The sequence below is a fragment of the Staurois parvus genome, unplaced genomic scaffold (genome assembly GCF_062004578.1).
Source record: "Staurois parvus isolate SC_StPar_1 unplaced genomic scaffold, SC_StPar_1.0 ptg000002l, whole genome shotgun sequence".
In the NCBI taxonomy this organism is placed as follows: domain Eukaryota; kingdom Metazoa; phylum Chordata; class Amphibia; order Anura; family Ranidae; genus Staurois; species Staurois parvus.
The window spans coordinates 632294-647706 of NW_028317798.1; positions in this window are offsets into that span (position 1 = coordinate 632294).

A 15413-nucleotide genomic window follows, 5' to 3' on the forward strand; every position below is an offset into this window, starting at 1 on the left:
TGCAGGACCAGCAGGTAAGTGGTCAGTGTAGAGGTGCTGCTGCAACCACATATGCTGGCTGCAGCAGCACCATACGAGAACAGGGTCAGCAAGTGTCAGTGGGAGGAATAGTGCCCCATCATTGGTGTCACTGATACCAATGATGGAGCACTATTCCTCCCACTGATACCAATGGTGGGGCACTATTCCTCCCACTGACACCAACGATGGGGCACTATTCCTCCCACTGACACCAACGATGGGGCACTATTCCTCCCCCCCACTGACACCAACGATGGGGCACTATTCCTCCCCCCCACTGACACCAACGATGGGGCACTATTCCTCCCCCCCACTGACACCAACGATGGGGCACTATTCCTCCCCCCCACTGACACCAACGATGGGGCACTATTCCTCCCCCCCACTGACACCAACGATGGGGCACTATTCCTCCCCCCCACTGACATCAACGATGGGGCACTATTCCCCCCCCCACTGACACCAACGATGGGGCACTATTCCACCCCCCACTGACACCAATGATGGGACACCATTCCTCCCACTGACACCAATGTTGGGACACCATTCCTCCCACTGACACCAATAATGGGGCACTATTCCCCCCACTGATACCAATGATGGGGCACTATTCCCCCCACTGATACTAATGATGGGGCACTATTCCTGCCACTGATACCAATGATAGGGCACTATTCCCCCCACTGATACTAATGATGGGGCACTATTCCTCCCACTGACACCAATGATGGGGCACTATTCCTCCCACTGATACTAATGATGGGGCACTATTCCTGCCACTAATGCCAATGATGGGGCACTATTCCTGCCACTGATACCAATGATGGGGCACTATTCCTGCCACTGATACCAATGATGGGGCACTATTCCTCCCACTGATACCAATGATGGGGCACTATTCCTGCCACTGATACCAATGATGGGGCACTATTCCTGCCACTGATACCAATGATGGGGCACTATTCCTGCCACTGGTGTGCATTGGAAGAGGGGTAGTCTTATACGGCGAGTATAGCTCAAACACTAAATTTTAGCAGGAAAAGTAGGGGGGTCGTCTTATACGCCCAGTCGTCTTATACGCCGGCAAATACGGTAAGTTTCCAGGCAGAAAGAACAGACAAAATGCAGGCAGGGCACAGGACAAAGCACTAGGGACAATATGTATGTGAAATGGGATGAAACAGCAATGTTTTACTATTTAAAATTGAAAAAAAAAAAATGACATTTTTTAAATTTCCCGCCGCCGGCGGTGCCTGTACGTCCCTACGTCACGGGGACCAGAACACAGAAGCCGGATGCCGGCATCGGCCGGAGGAGATGGCCGGGGACGCTGCAGGGGACACATCGTGGGAACGAAGGACAAGGTAAGTGCTGCAGGGACCCCCAGGGCAGCGCCGCATGGTAATCCCGAGTGTAGCTCGGGGTTACCGCTTGTGGTATAGAAATTTTACCCCGAGCTACACTCGGGAAAACCGCCAGGGAGGTTAAAGGGCTTTATTTCCTCATTACACTTCCAGACTACCTATCACAGTTTCGGAGGCCCTGAAATTCCAGGATAGGACCTAATCCCCCCAAATGACCCCTTTTTGGAAAGTAGACACCCCAAGGAATGTGATAAGAAGCATGGTGAGTATTTTGCAAATCTCATTTGTTGCCACAAGTTTTTGGAAAATGAAGAAAAAAAACAAAAACATATTTTTTCTATTTTTTTATATTTCAAAACCTTGTGAGAAAAAAATGAGATCTGCAAAATATTCACCATGCCTCTTTTGAAATTCCTTGAGGTGTCTACTTTCCAGAAAGGGGTCATTTGTGGGGGGGGGGGGGGTTGGTGCTATCCTGGCATGTCAGGGCCTTCGAAACTGTGATAGGTAGAGAGGAAGTTTAATGAGGAAGTTACGCACCTTCAGGCTTTCAAAGTGGTCATTGGATTTCAGGCTCCTGTATGAGGCTAGGCTCCCAAAAAGTCTCACACACGTGGTATCCCCATACTGGGTAGAAGTAGCAGAATGTATTCTGGGGTGTATTTCCACATTTACCCATGGCTTATGCAAAAAAATAAATCATTTAAATGCCAAATTTGTGTAAAAAAAAAATGTTTTTGTCATTTTCCAGAAACTTGTATAAAAGAAATAAAGTCAGAAAGTAAAAGCTGTGTAAATTCCATTATCTATTCTATACCATAGTTTGTAGACTCTATAACTTTCACACAAAGCAATAAATATACACTTACTGGGACTTTTTTAACCAAAAACATGTAGCAGAATACATTTTGGCCTAAATTTATGACAAAATTTTAGTTTTTTGGATATTTTTTATGACCGAAATGAGAAAATATCGTTTTTTTTCAAAAAAAAATTTTTTCTTCAAAACTTTTTGTTTATAGCGCCAAAAATAAAAAGTGCACAGGTGATAAAATGACACCAAAAGAAAGCTCTATTTGTGTGAAAAAAGGACACAAATTTCATTTATGTACCAAATTGCATGACCACGCAATTGTCCGTTAAACTAGCGCAGCGCTGTATAGCAAAAAAATGGCCTAAATTGCAGTATCTATACTTTAGTTTGTAGACTCTATAACTTTCACAAAAAGCAATCAATATACACTTATTAGGATTTTTTTTTACAAAAAACATGTAGCAGAATAAATTTTGGCCTTAATTTATAACTAATTTTGAGTTTACTATATATTTTTTGTAGCTGAAAGTAAAAAATATTGTTTTTCTTCAAAATTTTCGGTCTTTTTTTGTTTATAGCATGAAAAATAAAAAGCGCACAGGTGATCAAATACCACCGAAAGAAAGCTCTATTTATGTGAAAAAAAGGACGTACGTTTTGTTTGGGTGCAGCATTGCATGACCGCGCATTTATCAGTTGAATTAGTGCAGTGCCAAGTAGCAAAAAGAGGCCTGGTCAGGAAGGGGGGTAAATCCTCAGGAGGGTAAGCAGTTTTGGCGCTATAAACAAAAAAAGTTTTGAGAAAATTTTTTTTTTTTTAAAAAAAACAATATTTTCTCATTTCTGTCATAAAAAATATCCAAAAAAACTAAAATTTCATCATAAATTTAGGCCAAAATGTATATGTAAATGTAAGTGTATATTGATGGCTTTGTGTGAAAGTTATAGCATCTACAAACTATGGTATAGATAATGGAATTTACACAGCTTTTACTTTCTGACTGCTCATCACATTTCTTGAGGTGCTAAAATACCAGGATAGTAGAAATACCCCCAAATGACCCCTTTTTGGAAAGTAGACACCCCAAGCTATCTGCTGAGAGGCATATTGAGTCCATGGAAGATTTATTTTTTTCTCACAAGTTTCTGGAAAATGACAAAAACTTTTTTTTTTACACAAAGTTGTTGTTTAAATTATATATTTCTCACACAAGCCATGGGTATATGTGGAATTACACCCCAAAATACATTCTGATACTTCTACCGAGTATGGGGATCCCACATGTGTGAGACTTTTTGGGAGCCTAGCTACATACAGGAGCCTGAAATCCAGTGAACACTTTGAAAGCCTGCAGGTACGTAACTTCCTCATTTCACTTCTTCACTACCTAATTACAATTTCAAAGGCCCTGAAATGCCAGGATAGCACCAACCCCCCCCAAATGACCCATTTTTGGAAAGTAGACACCCCATGGAATTTAAAAAGAGGCATGGGGAGTATTTTGCAGATCTCATTTTTTCTCACAAGGATTTGAAATATAAAAAAAAAAAGAAAAAATAATACTCACCATGCTTCTTATCAAATTCCTTGGGGTGTCTGCCTTCCAAAAAGTGATCATTTGGGGGGGTTTGGTGCTATCCTGGCATTTCAGGGCCTCCGAAACTGTGATAGGTAGTCTGGAAGTGTAATGAGGAAATAAAGCCCTTTAAAAGCCTGAAGCTACTTATTGGATTTTGGTGTCGTGTACTTGGCTAGACTGCCAAAACGTCTCTCACATGTGGTACCCCCATACTCGGGAGAAGTAGCGTAATGTGAGCAATAAATCATTTAAGTGACAATTTTGTGTACAAAAAAAAAAATTTTGTTTGTCATTTTCCAAAAACTTTTGTAAAAAAAATAAATTCTTCTATTGATTCAACATGCCTCTCATTAAATAGTTTGTGATGTCTACTTTCCAAAAAGGGGTCGTTTTGGGGCGTGGGGACTTTTTATGCCCAGCATTAGACGTTTATGCCACACATCACTCACTCTTCTAACCACCTGAAGATCAAGCCTTTTCTGACACTTTTTGTTGACATGAAAAATATTTTTTGCTAGGAAATTAATTTAAACCCCAAACATTATATATTTTTTAAAGCAAACACCCTAGTGAATAAAATGGTGGGTGCTGCAATTTTTTATGTCATATAGTACTTTCACAGCAATTTTTCAAACGCAATTTAAAAAAAAAAAAAAACACTTTTTTTACTTTTAATGCACAAAAACACAATATATTGGCCAATTATTTGGTAAAGTATAAAAGATGATGATATGCCAAGTAAATAGATACCAAGCATGACATGCTTTATAACTGTGCATGCCCCGTGCAATGGCGACAAACTGCATACATTTTTAATATCCATAGTCAACATTTTAAAAGCATTTACAAGCTACCATTTTAGATTTACAGGGGAGGTCTAGTGTTAGAATTACTGCCCTTGATCTGATGTTCATGGCAATACCTCACATGCATGGTGCAACTGCTGTTTCCATACTGGCACAGGGTCAATGCTGATGAACGCAGGTGCAAGGGTACTTTTTTTTAAGTTATTTTGATTTTTTTTAATTATTTTTACACTGTCTCTTTAATTTTTATTTTGATCACTTTTAATGCTATCACAGAGAATACAAATATCCCCTATAACTTCAATGGGCATTGTCATATATTCTTTTTTGAGAAATCTGGGGTCTTTCAGACTCTAGATATCTCCTCTGCCCTTACATTATCTAATCAAACCAAGATCGGTGCCCACCATTAAAATATACCGCCCTGCATCCACCCACTTCTGATGGTGGGCACACATTAGGTCACACTTTGCCACATGTGCCAGTTCCAAGATTGTTCAAATGTCTAAATAGTGGCACGCTTGAATAAAAATTGTCAACGTATAATATGCAAAAAGGACACCAAATCCCAAACTATCTTGCAACTACTCCCCATGTAGTATGGGCATCTGAGGGGCTCCAAGTGACTATTCCCTCATAAATCTGAAATTTATAAATATAGCCTGTTACCCTCTCACAGGTCTTCTACATCATGACCCCATATCTGGCACGCTTGTTGGGGAGGAATTGTTTGAATGCAAGGTGGCCAGAAAAATTAATGAGGGACTCATCAACGCAGATGTTTTGCTGGGGAGTATAGACATCTGCAAATTTTTGGTTAAGGTGATTTACGAGGGGCTGAATTTTGTGGAGCCGGTCAAATTCACAGTCACCTCGAGGACGACAGAGTGTATTGTTGTTGAAATGCATAAAACACATAATACTCTCATATCTATGCCTGGCCATGGCAGCATAGAACACGGGCATATGATGAATCGGATCTGAGGATCAATACATCCGTAATTCATTTTTTTTTAGTAATGCCCATGTTGAGGGTTAGACCCCAAAAAAATATAAATTCAGAACTCGTAACTAGATTCCATGTGACTGGTCTGGCAAGGTTTGAATTTGGGTTGGCGGCGATAAGTTGTTGTGCATGTAAAATGCTTTGATCCACCATCAATGCATACAGATCTTCCGTGAAAAACAGCTCCAAAAAATCAAGAGGAGGAGTTAAATTTGCTATTTCCACCTGAATTCCGTGTTGGGCAGTGAATGGGGGAAGTACGGGTTCTGCAGAATTTGTGGGTTGCTAATCGGGATTTGCAAGCACATCCGGAAGGATACTCGGGGCTCTAAGGGCCTGTGTGCGAAGTCTTGTTGGTGTGGAATTCTTGGTGCTTTGCGGGACAATACTTGTGCTCACCACCGCACCAGCTTGTACTACACTTATGGGACTCACCACATCACCAAGTCATACTGCAGTGCTGGTATTATTATTATTATGCAGGATTTATACAGCGCCAACAGCTTGCTCAGCGCTTTACAATATAACGGGAGACAATACAGCAACAATACAGTTCAATACAAGATGGTTAGGAGGGCCTGATTCTGGGAGCTTACAATCTAAGAGGTATGTGAAAGACCAGGATGTACTAATAATAGTGTCGATCAGCGATTTATGGTGGCAATCAATGACTTATGGCGGGTCTGCAGCGGACATTCTGACACTGGGGGGGAACTGACTTGGGGTCACTGACATCCCCAGTGACACCAATACAGTGATCAGTGCAAAAAAAGAACACTGACACTGTACTAATGGCACTGGGGAGGAAGGGGTTAACTTTTAGAGACAAAGGGTTAACTGTGTGAGGGGAGTGTTTTACTAGGGGGTGGGGGGTGTTTACATCTGTTACACACTGCTCCATAAAGCTGAGCTCAGCGATCCCGGAACAGTGTGCTGAAAGCTGACAGGGAGGAAAGCTCCATTCAAAACAATGCAGCCTTCCTCCCCATCAGTGTTTGCCGGCAATCGCCAGGACCCAGTGATTGACACCCGCTGCCTCCATCTGTGCCGCGGGTAGGGCGTTTATATACGTGATCCTGCGCACAGGGGCCGCCTTGTAGCAGTATATGTATTGCGGGTGGTCCCCTAATGGTTAATAGTAATATTCCAAACAATATAAATACAAACGCAAAATATAAAATTATATATAATCATTGTGGCGTAAATATAATATAAAATTGACAAAACCTATGTATAACACAGTTGTATGGACCTATATAAAACTATAAGTATATTAATAATAAAAATATGTACCATTGACCAAATATATTCTAAAACATTAAAATTAAAAACAAAATTGAAATGGAGAAACGATTTTTAAAAACAAATCCAGAATAAATGATACGTTGTGTCCATCAATATATGGCAAATAAAAAGGCATGAAAATGGGAATGAATATAAAATGAGCCCTAGGCCTCATTAGGTGATTATAAATTATTAATAAAAGAACAAAAAGGGGGGTAGAGAATAAATATATATATATATATATATATATATGTGTGTATATGTTCAACAGAAAAAATGTGAACCATGACTCAAAAATGCATATAAAATTCGATATAATCAGCTGTTATCTATGAAACAATTTATGTCACTATCAATATTATGCCCATGAGGTGACAGGGTTTGCATCTCAAAAATCCATTTTGTTTCAAGCAGTGACACTGCCCGTCATTTATGATTACCTCTCCAATGTGGGCGAATCTCTATGATGATAATGTCTAAAATGTTTTGATAGGGAGTGTTCTTTAAGTCCTATTTTGATATTATAGACATGTTCCCTAAGTCTGTCCCTTAACCTTCTAGTTGTTCCACCAATATATTGTTGCTTGCATGGACATTCAAGTAGGTAAACTACGTGCGTACTATTGCATGTGATAAGGGAGTCTATGTTATAAAGTTTGCCTGTGACATTCGATGTGAAATTGTTAATCATTTTCTTCCAAATACCATTACACTTGCAAATGACGCACTTGTTACAGGGATAGAAGTCTTTCATCTCAAAAGAAAAATAAATATTAGCCGGTGGATTTATGATATTGGGTGCTATTTTGTGTCTCAAAGAGGGAGCTCTACGAAAAGGGAACTCAGGTTTATCAGGCAAACCGGTACCCAAGACAGGATCGTTTTTTAAAACTCCCCAGTTTTTTCTGAGGTTTCTAGTAACCTCTTTATACTGTACAGAAAAATAAGTTGTGAAAAGACAAAAACGCGTGAGCTTGTGTCAGGTAAGGACTCGCCGCTGGTGGTGCTGGGGCTCACCTGCTCTATGGGCTGCAGTACCAGTTCTTACCAGCGAGTGCTTTTCAGCAGCCAGGATCTCACTCCTGCAATCAAGCCATCACCTGAGGCTGATTGCAGGAGATGTATTTAAGCAGTAACCAGGCCTGCAATCAGTGCCTTGGTGTTTGTTTCCCATGAGCCCTTGTTGTCCTCTACCTGTATCCTGTCATCTACCTGCTTGATTCTCCTGCTCGATTCTGACCACGATTGAACTTTGCCTGCACCGACCCAGCTCTCCTTTTTGACTATCTGTTTGCCTACCCCTCTGTACCAGATCTGCCCGATTGTTCCTGACCCGGCCTGCCTGACCACTCTTACCTCTCTAGCCCTGACTACGCCTGTGTTTCTGAACATATAGATATTAGTTGAAGGTTTGGTTTTTGTTTGCACTGTGCGTTTTTGTATACTTGTGTAGCTCTTAATACATTATATTATTACATCACTCCTGAAGTCTGCTATTCCCTGTGTCAGTCCACACATCTCTGGTCATATCCGGATCCTTGACAGCTTGTCTCTATTTCCAGATGTGAGGAGTTCTGCTCTATCTAAATCTATCTCTATGTCTTGATTCAGGGAGGATATGTTATACCCTTTTCAACAAATCTGTCTTTTAATATTTCCACCTGGGAGAAAAAAATAATTCAGATTATCACAGTTCCTACGTATTCGTAAGAATTGTCCCTTAGGTATGTTATTTAACCATGATGGATGATGGCAACTGTCCATGGGTATATAGCTATTTCTGTCTGTGTTCTTAAAAAAACGATTTAGTGATAACCCTAGTGCCATCATTGATAAAGGTAAGATCCAAGAAATTAATTTCACCATAGTCATACTGGTACTTGAGTTTGATATTAAGATCATTGGAGTTTAGAGTGTTAAAAAAATTAAGTAAAGTAAATTACCTCCCCTGCCACAGGAGGAAAATGTAATCTACATATCAACAATAAAACATCAACTCTGGCCAATATATATTGAATATATTAGATCCTCCTCCCATCTAGCCATGAACAAATTACCGTATTTTTCGCTCCATAAGACGCACCTGACCATAAGACGCACCTAGGTTTTTGAGGCGAAAAACAAGAAAAAAAAATATTCTGAACCAATGGACTGCAGACACAGTACAGGGGATGACCAGAGACTGCGGACACAATACAGGAGATGACCAGAGACTGCGGACACAATACAGGAGATGACCAGAGACTGCGGACACAGTACAGGAGATGACCAGAGACTGCGGACACAGTACAGGAGATGACCAGAGACTGCGGACACAGTACAGGAGATGACCAGAGACTGCGGACACAGTGCAGGAGATGACCAGAGACTGTGGATACAGTGCAGGAGATGACCAGAGACTGCGGACACAGTGCAGGAGATGACCAGAGACTGCGGACACAGTGCAGGGAATGACCAGAGACTGCAGACAGTGCAGGGAATGACCAGAGACTGCGGACACAGTGCAGGGAATGACCAGAGACTGCAGACAGTGCAGGGAATGACCAGAGACTGCAGACAGTGCAGGGAATGACCAGAGACTGCAGACAGTGCAGGGAATGACCAGAGACTGCAGACAGTGCAGGGAATGACCAGAGACTGCAGACAGTGCAGGGAATGACCTGAGACTGCAGACAGTGCAGGGAATGACCTGAGACTGCAGACAGTGCAGGGAATGACCAGAGACTGCAGACAGTGCAGGGAATGACCAGAGACTGCAGACAGTGCAGGGAATGACCAGAGACTGCTGACAGTGCAGGGAATGACCAGAGACTGCAGACAGTGCAGGGAATGATCAGAGACTGCAGACAGTGCAGGGAATGACCAGAGACTGCTGACCTTTGGGGAGGGAGGGGGAGCGGGTACCTGAATTTGACAGGTACCCGCTCCCACTTCCGTGGAGTTGTCCTTCGCTCTTCTTCCCGGGCCGGCTTCTGTGACAGCCGGGTGCCCACTGCGCATGTGAAGCGCTGCGCTTTGTGAATGGCCCGGCGCCTTCTGGGACCTGTCATGTGTCCCAGAAGACACCGGATCATTCACAAAGCGCAGCACATGCGCAGTGGGCACCCGGCTGTCACAGAAGCCAGCGCAGGAAGACTGTGCAGCGCTGGAGCGAGGAACAGGTAAGGCCCTGCAGGAGAGAACAGCTGAGCGGCCGCCCCGGTATTCTGACATGGTGGCGGCAGAAATACCGAACCGGCCGCTTTACATTCGCTCCATAAGACGCACTGACATTTTTCCCCCTTTTTTTGGGGGAAAAAAGTGCGTCTTGTGGAGCGAAAAATACGGTAGTAAGGCTTGGCGCAAACTTAGCCCCCATTGCAACACCTGTAACTTGTAAATAAAAGTTGTTATCAAACCAAAAATAGTTGTGTTGCATGGCATATTCCAAAAGCTCCAGAAAATAGTCCTTTTGCTGATGGGGAATGTCAACTGCTTCATTTGGATAAAATTTTACAACCACCATGCCATCAGCATGCTTGATGTCGCTATATAATGAGGCGACATCAGCTGTGACTAGGTAAGTAGATGAGTTCACTGAGATATCTCTAACATCTGCAAGTACTTGTTTCGAGTCCTTAAGAAACACTGGTGTAGAAGTAACAAGAGGTTGTAAAAAATAATCAATGTATTCCCCTATTCTAGAACAAAGAGAACCTATGCCACTGACAATAGGTCTACCGGGGGGGTGTATTGAATCCTTACGTATTTTGGGCAAACAATATAGAATGGACAATTTTGGAGCTGAGGGACATAGAAAATCCTTTTCTTTTTTGTTTATAATGTCCCCCTCATACCCTTTTTTATAATTTTTTAAAGATCCTTTTTAAAGGAGACTAATGGATTCTTAGAAGTTTATAGGTATCCTTATCGTCTAAAATCCTATGTACTTCAGCCATATAGTCTATCTTGTCTTGAATCACTACTCCCCCACCTTTGTCAGCTGGACTTATGACCAAATCTTTGTTATCTACAAGTGTTGTAACCCCTGTATTAATGTGTTGTTGATTGTTCCAATTTTTAATTTTTAGGGTCTCCAGATCCTTAATGACCATATCCCGTAAGATGTTAATATGGGAATGGGAGGGAGGGTTAAAGCTTTTTTCAAATGTGAGGATTTGATGTCACTAGTAATGTTATTTTCCCTCACTAAGGGGTTACTAAGGAAATGCCTTTTCAAGGACAATTTTCTGGTAAATTTATCTACATCTATATATGTCTGAAATGTATTCAGTTTAGCTTTGGGTGCAAACTTTAAACCTTAATTCAGGAGTGTAAGTTTATTAGTGATCAGAACTGCTTGACTCAGATTGAATATGCCATTACTGCTAAATTCTCCTTTACTTGGGGTCTATTGACCCTCTTTCCGCCTAGTTTTCCTCTACTCGTATGATTGATGTACCTCCCCCTAAAAAATGACCTTGTTGTCTGTATTGTGCATCAGGGGATTGGTGTTGTTGAGCATAATTTTATTGTGGGGGATCACTATTGTAATAACCTTGACCACTATCATAGTTATTTTTGAGTATTGATGATATGGTCTATGATTATTCCTTTGTGGATATGGAAGAATATTTGGAAGAAATAACAACCACTCTTTCTACAGCCAATGACTGAGCATTTAGCCTTAATTTGGGTACAGGTTACTAGTGCACTTTAATCCCTAGAGCATAGTTGGGGACACATGATTGTGTCCTACAAGTAGATTGCAATAGCACATTATGGGGTTGATACTGAACTCCTCTACTCTTCCAACCACTCCATCGCCCACAGCTATTTCCTCCTGTACCACTATCCCCTCCCTCCTAAATTGTAAGTTCCAAGGAGCAGGGCCCTCAAACCCCTCTTGTATTGAATTGTATTGTTACTGTACTGTCTCGTGTACTGTCTCCCACCATAATGTAAAGCGCTGAGCAAACTGTCGGCGCTATATAAATCATGTATAATAATAGTAATAATTTACTAAAGGTAAATATACTGTGCACCGCAAGTGCAGTTGCTTTGACCCGAAGAGAAGTTCTGAAATGAGGCAAAGGTCTGCTGATTTCTTGTATCCAATTATGTGCAAGCAAAAATGCTGTTTTTTTTATTTTCCTTGCATGTTCCCCTAAGACAGCGATGGCGAACCTATGGCACGCGTGTCACATCTGGCACACAGAGCCCTCTCTGTGGGTACTCAAGCAGATTGCTACCCCCCAGCAGCCATCGCCAATGCGCACATTCGGAACCGAGTTTCAGCTCGTCCAGTGATGTCATCACGTCTAACACCTGGCTCCTGAGCATTCCAGCCCTCTCTCCTGGATCCTTCACACACACACACACACACACACAGCCGGCTTCCAGATTCAGCAGAGCAGTGTCACCTGTGGCACAGCGGTATCCATGAGGACTTACCCGGCAAAGCGCGCCTTGTTGTTCCACAGGACATTGGACTATGGCAATGCCTATATCTATCTACAAAAATGTAAGTTGCTCTCATACAGGCTTATAGCCATATTTTGAAAACATTTACAGGCATATCTTATATGGGTGGGGTTAGTAAATCATTTTTGTGTTTTTCTAGACTCCAAGTGTTGAACACTAAAAAATGAGCACAGCAAAGAAAGCAAAACTGAAAACAGATAGTGGAATTCCAAGATGCCTGGACAGAGTCATTTGGAAAAATACATGTACATGTAGATATGTTTTTTTAATAAAAAAACTGTTTGTACCATTGAAAGCTCTGTTATTGTATTTTTCTTTTAACCACTTGCCCTCTAAAGGATTTACCCCCCTTTATGACCAGGCCTCTTTTTGCTACTCAGCGCTGCACTAATTCAACTGATAATTGCGCGGTCATGCAATGCTGTACCCACACGAAATTTATGTCCTCTTTTTCACACAAATAGAGCTTTCTTTTGGTGGTATTTGATCACCTCTGTTCTTTTTATTTTTCGCGCTATAAACAAAAAAAGACCAAAATTTTGAAGAAAAACGATATTTTTAATTTTCGGCTATAGCAAATATATAGTAAACTCAAAGTTAGTTATAAATTTAGGCCAAAATGTATTCTGCTACATGTTTTTGGTAAAAAAAATCCCAATAAGTGTATATTGATTGCTTTGTGTGAAAGTTATAGCATCTACAAACTATGGTATAGATACTGCAATTTACATCATTTTTTTGCTATACACTGCACTAGTTTAACTGATAATTGCGCAGTCATGCAATACAGTACATAAATGAAATGTATGTCCTTTTTTCACACAGTTAGAGCTTTCTTTTGGTGGTATTTGATCACCTGTGTGCTTTTTATTTTTGGCACTATAAACAAAAAATGTTTTGAGAAAAAACATTTTTTTAAAAAAAAAACAATATTTTCTCATTTCTGTCATAAAAAAAATCCAAAAAAAACTAAATGTCATCATAAATTAAGCCAAAATGTATTCTGCTACATGTTTTTGGTTAAAAAAATCACAATAAGTGTATATTTATTGCTTTGTGTGAAAGTTATAGCATCTACAAACTATGGTATAGATAATGGAATTTACACAGCTTTTACTTTCTGACTGCCCATCACATTTCTTGAGGTGCTAAAATAACAGGATAGTACAAACACCCTCAAATGACCCCTTTTCAGAAAGTAGACACCCTAAGCTATCTGTTGAGAGGCATATTGAGTCGATGGAAGATTTATTTTTTTTCCACAAGTTTTTGGAAAATGACAAAAACTTTTTTTTTTTTTTTTACACAAAGTTGTCATTTAAATGATATATTTCTCACACAAGCCATGGGTATATGTGGAATTACACCCCAAAATACATTCTGCTACTTCTACCGAGTGGGGGGGTACCACATGTGTGAGACTTTTTGGGAGCCTAGCCACATATAGGAGCCTGTAATCCAATGACCACTTTGAAAGCCTGAAGGTGCTAACTTCCTCATTTCACTTCCTCTCTACCTATCACAGTTTCGAAGGCCCTGACATGCCAGGATAGCACCAACCCCCCCCCCCAACTACCCCTTTTTGGAAAGTAGACACCCCAAGGAATTTAAAAAGAGGCATGGTGAGTATTTTGCAGATCTAATTTTTCTCACAAGGTTTTGAAATTTAAAAAAATAAAAGAAAAACAGTTTTTTTCTTTCTTCAATTTTCAAAAACTTGTGGCAACAAATGAGATCTGCAAAATACTCACCATGCTTCTGATCAAATTCCTTGGGGTGTCTACTTTCCAAAAAGTGGTCATTTGGGTGGGGTTTGGTGCTATCCTGGCATTTCAGGGCATCCGAAACTGTGATAGGTAGTCAGGACGTGTAGTGAGGAAATAAAGCCCTTTAACCACTTGCCCCCCTGCCACTGTATATATACGTCTGCAGGGTGGCAGTGGAGCGCAAAACCACGTTTTAAAACGGGTTCCGCGCTCCCGACGTTTTCGCCGCACGCGCTCCCGCCGACCCGCGGGTGACACGATTCGATCCAGGAGGGATCAATCATTAGATTTCAGCCAGTGATTTCTGGCTGAAATCAGATGATCGGTCCCTGTCCTATCCTGTCCTGTGTTGACATTTACACAGGGCAGGATATGATGTCATTCTTCTCTGCCTGGACACATTCCGTTACAGACAGAGAAGAAGACACAGTAAAAGTGAGTAAAACACTACACATTTACAGTTAGAACACACCTAGGACACATTTAACCCCCTGATCCCCCCCCCCCTCCAGTTAACCCCTTCACTGCCCTGTCACCAGTGTCACTGATCAGTGAAGCGATTTTTACTGATCACTGTATCAGTGTCGCTGGCGACTTCCGATAAAGTTAGCGCCCCTCCCAGATAGCGCCAGTTTGCCCGCCAGTACACCAGTAATCCCGTTTAACCCCTTGATCCCCCCCCCCCCCCCCCGTTAACCCCTTCACTGCCCTGTCACCAGTGTCACTGACCAGTGAACCAATTTTTACTGATCACTGTATCAGTGTCGCTGGTGACTTCCGATAGTGTTAGCGCCCCTCCCAGATAGCGCCAGTTTGCCCACTAGTACACCAGTAATCCCATTTAACCCCTTAATCCCCCCCCAGTTAACCCCTTCACTGCCCTGTCACCAGTGCCACTGATCAGTGAACCGATTTTTACTGATCACTGGATCAGTGTCGCTGGCGACTTTTTTTTTTTTACCAAAAACATGTAGCAGAATACATTTTGGCTTAAATTTATGACTAATTTTGAGTTTACGATATATTTTTTATAGCTGAAAGTAGAAAATATTGTTTTTTTTCAAAATTTTCGTGGTTTTTTTTTTTATAGCGCAAAAAATAAAAAGCGCACAGGTGATCAAATACCACCAAAAGAAAGCTCTATTTGTGTGAAATAAAGGACGTAAATTTTGTTTGGGTACAGCATTGCATGACCGCGCAATTATCATTTGAATTAGTGCAGCGCTGTATAGCAAAAAAAGGCATAAATTACAGTATCTATACCATAGTTTGTAGACGCTATAACTTTCACACAAAGCAATCAATATAC